Source organism: Cicer arietinum, chromosome 6 (genome assembly GCF_000331145.2).
Source record: "Cicer arietinum cultivar CDC Frontier isolate Library 1 chromosome 6, Cicar.CDCFrontier_v2.0, whole genome shotgun sequence".
Lineage (NCBI taxonomy): Eukaryota > Viridiplantae > Streptophyta > Magnoliopsida > Fabales > Fabaceae > Cicer > Cicer arietinum.
In genome coordinates this window covers 36643953-36652342 of record NC_021165.2, presented here as the reverse complement: position 1 = coordinate 36652342, position 8390 = coordinate 36643953, and positions in this window count along the sequence as shown.

Sequence of the window (8390 nt, the reverse complement as noted above, 5' to 3'; positions counted from 1 at the left end):
ATATTTGCTTTGTAAGAGTGTGGTTGTACTGGGGGTGCTGGTGTGAGTGAGAGAAGTCTTATGTGTTGTAACAATTTTCACATAGTGTTAATTCTCTGGTTGCCGGTTTAGGCAGCGGCCGTGGTTTTTTCTCCGGTTTTGGAGTTTCCACGTTATATTCTGGTGTTGTGATTGTGTCTTAATTCTTTTTAACTTATGCTATTTTTCCCAACAGAAGCAAATTTGGTATGTCCTATGTTCGATTCCTACATGTGTTTCATTTTGCATAAATTAAATTTTGAAAAGGCGCAACTGTTAAATAAGAATGAAAAGTCATATTCGACCAATGTTGCAAGTGATGATCATACTCCTCCATTACTTCTTCTTGTCTATCCTTTTTCACATATTGTTTGCATATTGCCCCAACATTTTTTCCAATATGAAAATGACATAGCAAATGTATTGAAGTAGGAAACACAACACTAATCGCATTCATCATGGCAATATCTCTACCAGTCACAATAACTTTAGAAATTAAAGTCTCAGATTTGAACAACTTTCGTACCTTTTCAAATGTCCAGATGAAGTTATCTTGTCGCTCTTGTTCCAAATAAGCAAACCCAACCGAAAATGTCAAACTAGTAAATGTGACACCAACAATTTCAAGTAGTCGAACCGATATCTATTTGTTTTGTATGTGATATCACATATCAAAACAAAATGAAACGTGTTTAACAACTTTATACAATCAGTATGCGTCCAAAATATATCTCTCAAAACATCATAATTCTCCCATCTTCTTGTGCAATACACATAATTTTCTTGTTGTATTAACTTCAACAGATGCTGCATTTTTGTGTACGAACCTCTCAATGATGATCGATAAGTACTCATTGCTTTATATATTTGACTTGGAATTGTCAAATTAGCTTTATTTCTCTCTTTCAAAGCATTTAGAATTAATCTGGGTGCAAGCTTATACTTTGTCATGTCATTGACAAATTTCCTCTCTTCTTCATTTAAACGCCCCAAATAAGAATGACCAGTTACAGTATCAAGTAGATCATGATTGTGTGTTCCAGAACAAACACTAATTTTCCATCATTCACCGACACTTAACGGTATACATCTGAGAGTAAACAGACAATTTTCCTTATGAGAACAAGTTACTGTTGATTTTGATTTATATCTTCCACCTCTTTCGCATCTCAAAATCAATTTTTCTTTTCTACCCCTCTTTCCGGTTACTTTATCTGATCGAATGGTAACAATTAATATTCCATTTTGCCTTCCAATGATATTTGCCCATTCAAATACAACTTCTCGAGAAGAAAATACCTACAAAATAGTTTTCAAATAAAACATCAAATATATCGTTATAATAAAAATTTTATCGGTGATGGATTATCAGTAATATTAATACCTGATCGGTGATGAATTTGTCTGTAGAATCTATTCTTTTTCTTGAGGAAGGAACCTCAACTCTACTCATACCTAATTTCAAAAATAGTAATAAATTTAAAAAAAAATTGAAAATTTCGAAAGTTTCGAAATTCTTGAAACTTTCGAAATTGTCTCACTTCAGAACTTTCACATTGACCCAAACCTTCAAAAGTTATGGAAACCTACGTTTCAGAACTTTTAGCTTCATCAAAAGTTCCAAACTTTTGTGTTTCGGAAGTTTCGAATTTAAAGAAACTTTTGAATGTTTCTGGAAACTATAACTTTGAAACTTTCAACTTCAACAAAAGTTCCGAAATTTTGTGTTTTAGAAGTTTCGAATTTTAAGAAACTTTCGAATGTTTCTGGAAACTATAACTTCGAAACTTTCAGCTTCAACAAAAGCTTCGAAAGTTTTTTTTTTTTTTGTAAATTTTCATTTCGTAGGTTTGATTTTTAACAAAAGTTCCGAAAATATTAATTAAAACTCACTTTAGATTATTTCGAAAGTTTGAAACTTTTGAATAGTGAAAATTTTTGGATAACTTTCGAAAGTGGGGCCGAGAAAATAGTGTGGTAAATTTTTTTTCATAATTTTATATAAGATAAAAAGGGTAGATTGGTCAATAACAAAAATTGAAGGGGGTGAACGGTACATTCCTCTCAACTGAATTTATTCATAAAAGGCCTGAAATTGAATCCAGTCCAAATCAGTATCACATGAAATATAGTTTTGGAAAATCTACTCTATACTTTTATACATATACTCCAAAAATTTATGAAAATGTCAAAAATACCCTCAATTTAAAAAAAAAAACTATTTTACCAATCCAAAATCATTTTTTTTACCATCTCATCATTTCCAAGATTTCTGGTAACATCCAGAAAACTATTTAGTAAAATTCCGGTACATAGACTATTTTCATAAAATATTTTACAAGTTTTTCAATACATAGATTTTTACCAGAACACTCTAAAAAAGATTTCCAGTACAAAATGAAAAAAATGTGTACTACCAAAAAACATTCTTCAAGTTTTCCGGTAAAGAAGGAGTTTTCAAAAAACTTCAATAACAAGATTTCCGGTACACAACTTTTTCTTTTTAATTTTTTTAATTTTTTTAATTTTATTGATTTTCATAAATGTTAACATATATGGATAAACCGCTACTATTATTGGATAAAACATGCTTTGATACTACAAAGATTTTTGACACAGGTTATATATGAATAATTATAATTATTATTATAAAAATATATTATTGTGATTAATTATAATTTATTTTATATTTTATTTTAGATATTTGATACAAAGGACGCTGTTGTGAATTGAGTTAAAGAAATCAGTATAAAAAATAAAGTGATTGTAATCATCAGAAGATTAGATATAGAGATAGGAGAGAAAGAGAGGGGAAATAAATTAATATTAGGTTGTGACAAAGGAGGAAAATACAAGTGTGTTGATAGTTCAACTCGACGTTCAACAAAAAAGTGTGGTAGTCATTTGAAGCTTAAATCAAAGTCATTTAAAGATGGTTCAGTATGGACAATTAAAGTAATTTATGGAGTACACAACCATGAATTACCTAATTACTTTGGAAGGGCATGCATATTTTGGATGCTTAGATGAAGATAACAAAAAAAAAAAAAAAAGATGTTCATGACTTAATGCATGGAGACACATATTACTCTCATTGCAAGACCGATATAAGAACAATGTTACTAAGATCTCACAAATATATAAACAGAGGAGTATGATTCGATTGCACATGAGAGGTAGAAGAACAAAGATGCAACATTTATTCAAGTTAATTGAAGATACAAAATATGTGTGTTGGAATATAAAGCGTGAAGACTCGTATGTTTTGAGAGATATTTTTTGGGCGCATTCAAATTCATTGAAGTTGTTGAATTTGTTTCTGATTATGTTGATTATGGAATGTACCTACAAAACCAATAAATAATGAATGTCATTACTTAAAATTGTTGGTATGACATCAATAGAGATGACATTTGTAGTTTGTATGAACTGGCGCATAGGCTATACTTCTAGTCTGACAAGCCTATCAACTAACTTAACCATTAGACAACTATATCGTTCTCAATAACCATTTCAAAAATATATTAAATTTTTATCGAAATTTCGACAAAATATCCTCTGTAATTTCAACGTTTCTAAAATTTTATAATTCCTGTTTAAACTCTCAATTCAGTCATAATCCAAAGAGCATAATCTAAATATTCAATACATCTCCCAAAAGACTTTCTAAACTCAAAATATCTGCAAATTATATCATGACTCAATAGACTTTACAATAAAAAGATCATCGATCAAAGAGGCCTACCAAAACAAATATGATCGAAACTTGAATCTACTAACATCTTGCTATTCAGCTGCTTGCGAATCTGAAAAAAATAAACAACATGAAGGGGTAAGTCACAAAGTCTTAGTGAAGAGACAACAATTACCATCAACTAGAAGAAAAACACAAAAAGGGCACGAATAATTGTTTTACAATATTGTGGAAATTGTGTTAAATAATATTACTTAAAAATCTAGATAATTCTCAAATAAAATATACAAATATAAAATCATTATATTTCATTAAAAATATAAGTAAGTAAAATAAGTAAATATAAAATCTTTAATATAGAAAATAAGTAAAATAATAATTATAGCATTATAAAAATATATGACGATGACTGTCGTCAACTCACAACTATGGATAATCGCTTAAGTTTGTTCTCCAACAACTCTCAGAGTAGCAGGCAGAACTTCAGGTGACAAATCTGAGTAAAAGAAATATTCTCAAGACTTTAGATAAATGATTCTAAAGTTTAGCTAACTCTAGAAAATCATAAAAATCATTTAAATCTACTCTAAGCACAAAAAATAAGATTTTTAACCAAAACTATTTTTTTTCTTAATATTGATACTAGCATTATTGTTGTATAGTTACCTCAAAGAGTCTCAATAAACAACTCTTAAGAAATGGGTAGCCTTCTCCTTCCTTAAAACACAAACCCTAACCCAAAATCCTAATTAAGAGAATTTGTAGGAGTATGAGAAATTATGCTCTTGGAGATGTTAAATTCCTTCTAACGGTTGAGGATTTTAAGTATTGTAGAGTGAGAAGAATCAAGGAGAAGGAAAGAAGAAAGAAAAAAAAACAAAAAAAATGGGGGAAGGGTTGTGTTGGCCGAGAGAGAGAAGAAAGAGGAGAAGAATGAGATAGTGGGATAGAAAGAGAGTGAGAGTGAGTGGGGTTGGGGTTGGTTTGTTTTATTTATTTTTATTACTAATTAATTATTATTATATTATTATTATTATTTTTAAAATGACACGAAGCGTGTCAATATCGTGCGCTTGCACATGTTTGAGCAATCATGTGTCGATAATAAAGTGTTTGTTGACTATATGAAAGAAACTTGATTGACTCATCATAAGGAAATGTTTATTGAAGTATGGACAAATCGAGTGATGTATTTGGGGAACACAACGACTAGCAAGTTTGTCATGTGACTCTAAAACTTCGATTTTGTAATTTTATTATATATTGTTGGATTGCTCCATGATGACAATTTACATGTAATGATAGGGTTGAGTCAACTAATTGGAAACTGAAGTTAATGTTGGAACACATCATGGGTGACATGTGTAAATGTTGGGAGGATATGAACAACATGATAAGATTGCAACATGAGAAAATCTGGGGCTCGTTTCAGAAAATCTGGGGCTCCATTTTATTAGAGGTTGAATACATTTGTATCAAGAGAGGCTCAAAGATGTATTGTTGAAGAATACAAGAAAGTTGAGTGGGTGGGTACTGATAAATCTGTATGTGGGTGCTCTTTGAGAAGAAAATATGGGTTACCTTGTGCTTGTGAATTGGCACAATATAAATTGATGGGTGAACCAATTCCTCTAGATTCTGTGCATATTCAATGGAGAGAATTAAGCATGGAATGTGAACTCACCCAAGACACAAAAGATGGACCAGAGTTGGATATGTCTCTTGAGATGAATGCCTTATGGAAACACTTTCGATCACTTGATGTTACAGGAAAAAGAGTGTTGAAGAGTAACATTCGTGAACTTGCTTTTCCAAATACAAGTTCAATGTGTCCACCAACTGAAAAAGTTAAAACCAAAGGACCAGTGAAGAAAAGTAAGGGTAAGAAGCCGGATGGATATGATGTATATCGAGACCCTTCTTACTTTGAGCATGTTAATGCAACATCCTGGTTCCCAACCATCTCAATCATCAAAGAAGAGACATTCTCTTTCATCAAATAAACAACCCTCTCAATTATCTCAATCCTCAAAGCATTTGTTCTAAAGACAATTTCCTGATGTTATTCAGCCATACATTGATGACATATTTGATGTGGTAACATATGGGAATTTTGGTTATCGCGTTATTGCATCATTGCTTGGACACGGTGATGAGTCTTGGTCTTTGGTCCGCAATAGTTTGAACCAGGAGATTGCTTCTCATATAACTCCATATGATAGACTGTTCACAGGTCGCATTAGAGAAGTAAGAGATTCGTTGAAAATAATAAGCTTAGGTTTTCAACCCATAGATAAATGGATGTCCATACCTAATATGTATTACGTGACAACGACAACATGGTTTCTCTGCATCACTCACAAACTCTCAAACATTTTAGAACAATCCTGAAGATCTTCTTCAACTGCTTTTGCAATCTCCTCAACTCGGTCCCGCTCACATGTATCTGTGTCGAAAATATTTGAAGCATATGTCGAACCATTCTCAAAATTAGTGTTCCTCTTTTTTTTTTTCTCACCATGTCTTATCCAACATGTATAACTTTGATCAATTCCATGCCATACTAAATGTCCTTCCAATTGATATGCTCCAACGCATTTTCGAAAACAACATTTTAAACAAGGACAAATGATTTCAATTTGGGTCTTTTGCATTCTTCATTACAAACTCAACAAACTCATTCACTACATTTTCATACTCTTTTGACAATCAATTGATAGACATTTATTTTCGGTCCATTTTATATGACATATATGAATACAGTGTTACACGAATGATAAGCTACTGATAATATTATACCAATCTATAATATATATATATATACATATATATAGTCTAATATTGGAAAATGGAAACCAAGGTCCAAGGTTATGCATACAAGTTTTATTTCAAAACAGAACAGATCAAACATATTTCAAAAAAGAACATATTTTATATGATTTATCAGGTAACAATTTATCTAATTTATCAGGTAACAATTTATATGATTTATCAAAGTTACGCCATCTACTACCAAGTAACATTTTATATGATTTATCAAGTAACAATTTATCAGTTTTAGTGACAACAACAAATTAATAAATAATCACAGTAGAAATACATGAGACAACAATCACTTAGTAGAAATGAGCGCACAATAGAGGAGAGTTGACACAGTAGAGGAGAAGAGGGTTCGCACGGTAGATGAGAGCATGGTTCGTAGGATTAGGGAGATAACACATTAAATATATTTTTATTTATATAGAGGGAATGATTTTTATCAAATATGTCATTTTACAACGTTTATATACAAAACGCTCTAAAAGACCCTATAATTACATGAAAGCACTATATTTTATAGCGCTTATATACAAAGCTATCTAAAAGCGCTGTAAATATAATGTGAGAGCGCTAAAATTTACTGCGCTTGTATACAAAATGCTTTAAAAAGCGTTGTAAGCATTATGTGAGAGCGCTATATTTTACAACGCTCTAAAAACGCTGTAAAAATTCATAATCTTGACCGTGCATAATTTTTAATTGGCTCGTCCCTTGAAATTACATTATTGTGTAATTTGTAAATTTATTATTGTAATTAGTTTGATAAACCAATTGTTTGTAAATCAAAGCTTACAAGTAAGTAGTTCTCCAATTGAGTCATTGTTCAATTAATAAATTGTATACTTGAGGGAATTTTTTTTTTTCTTTCTCAGGAGTGAATTCTTATTGTTAAGATTATGTATTTTATAATTATTTTGAATTCTTAATTGTTCGGATCCTGTTGGTAAAAGTTTTTAAGAACGATTTGAAACTACGCTTTTTCTCTTGCGATATTGGAAACTATTTACCCCATCTCCTTCTAATTATGGGTAGCCATGTGGGTAGCCATGTAGTCTAATATTTCGTAAATGAAATTTAAATTAGAAAAAGTGAATGAAAAATATATTTTAACATGCATAATCTTAATTGTATGTTAGTATCAAATTGTCAAACTTTAAAATACATTAAAAATAATTCATAAATAATTTTTAACTTTGTAAATCGACTTATATGTTGATAAATCAATTTATGGAGGTTCAAAAATCATTTCAAAAATTTCAATAAATCGACTCAAAGATCTTGTGAAATCGACATACCACAAAACATAAGGTTTGGTGAATTCATTCACACATTTGCAAATCAATGAACAAAACTTTAGAATGAAAATCTTGATTTCAACACTAAGTGTAAGTTGACTCACAAGCTTCGTGAGTTGACTACAACATCTCCAGAGTTAAAATGTTTTACATTATGAATATATGTTTCTGTTTCTCTATAATTTAATAGTTTTTAAGAATAAAAGAAATAAATTCTCCATCATTTATTTATTACTCCCTTTGTCTCAAAATAATATTGCATTTGACCATTTTACAAATATTAATAAAAGAGGATAAATGAAAAAGAAATAATATGAATTTTACAAATTATCCTTATTAATTATGGTGTATTCTGATTATGATAAATGCAAAATAAAAGAATAATAAATTGATAATATTAAATAAAAAATATAATTAAAAAAAGAAATTAAAATTAGTTTGAAAATTAAAAACATTGTTTTTAAGACAAATATTTTTTTTTCAAACGTCATACTTATGGAGTCCTATTTTACAAGTGATACATATGTGGCAAGCAAGTCACAATCTATACCAAAACGGCAGCG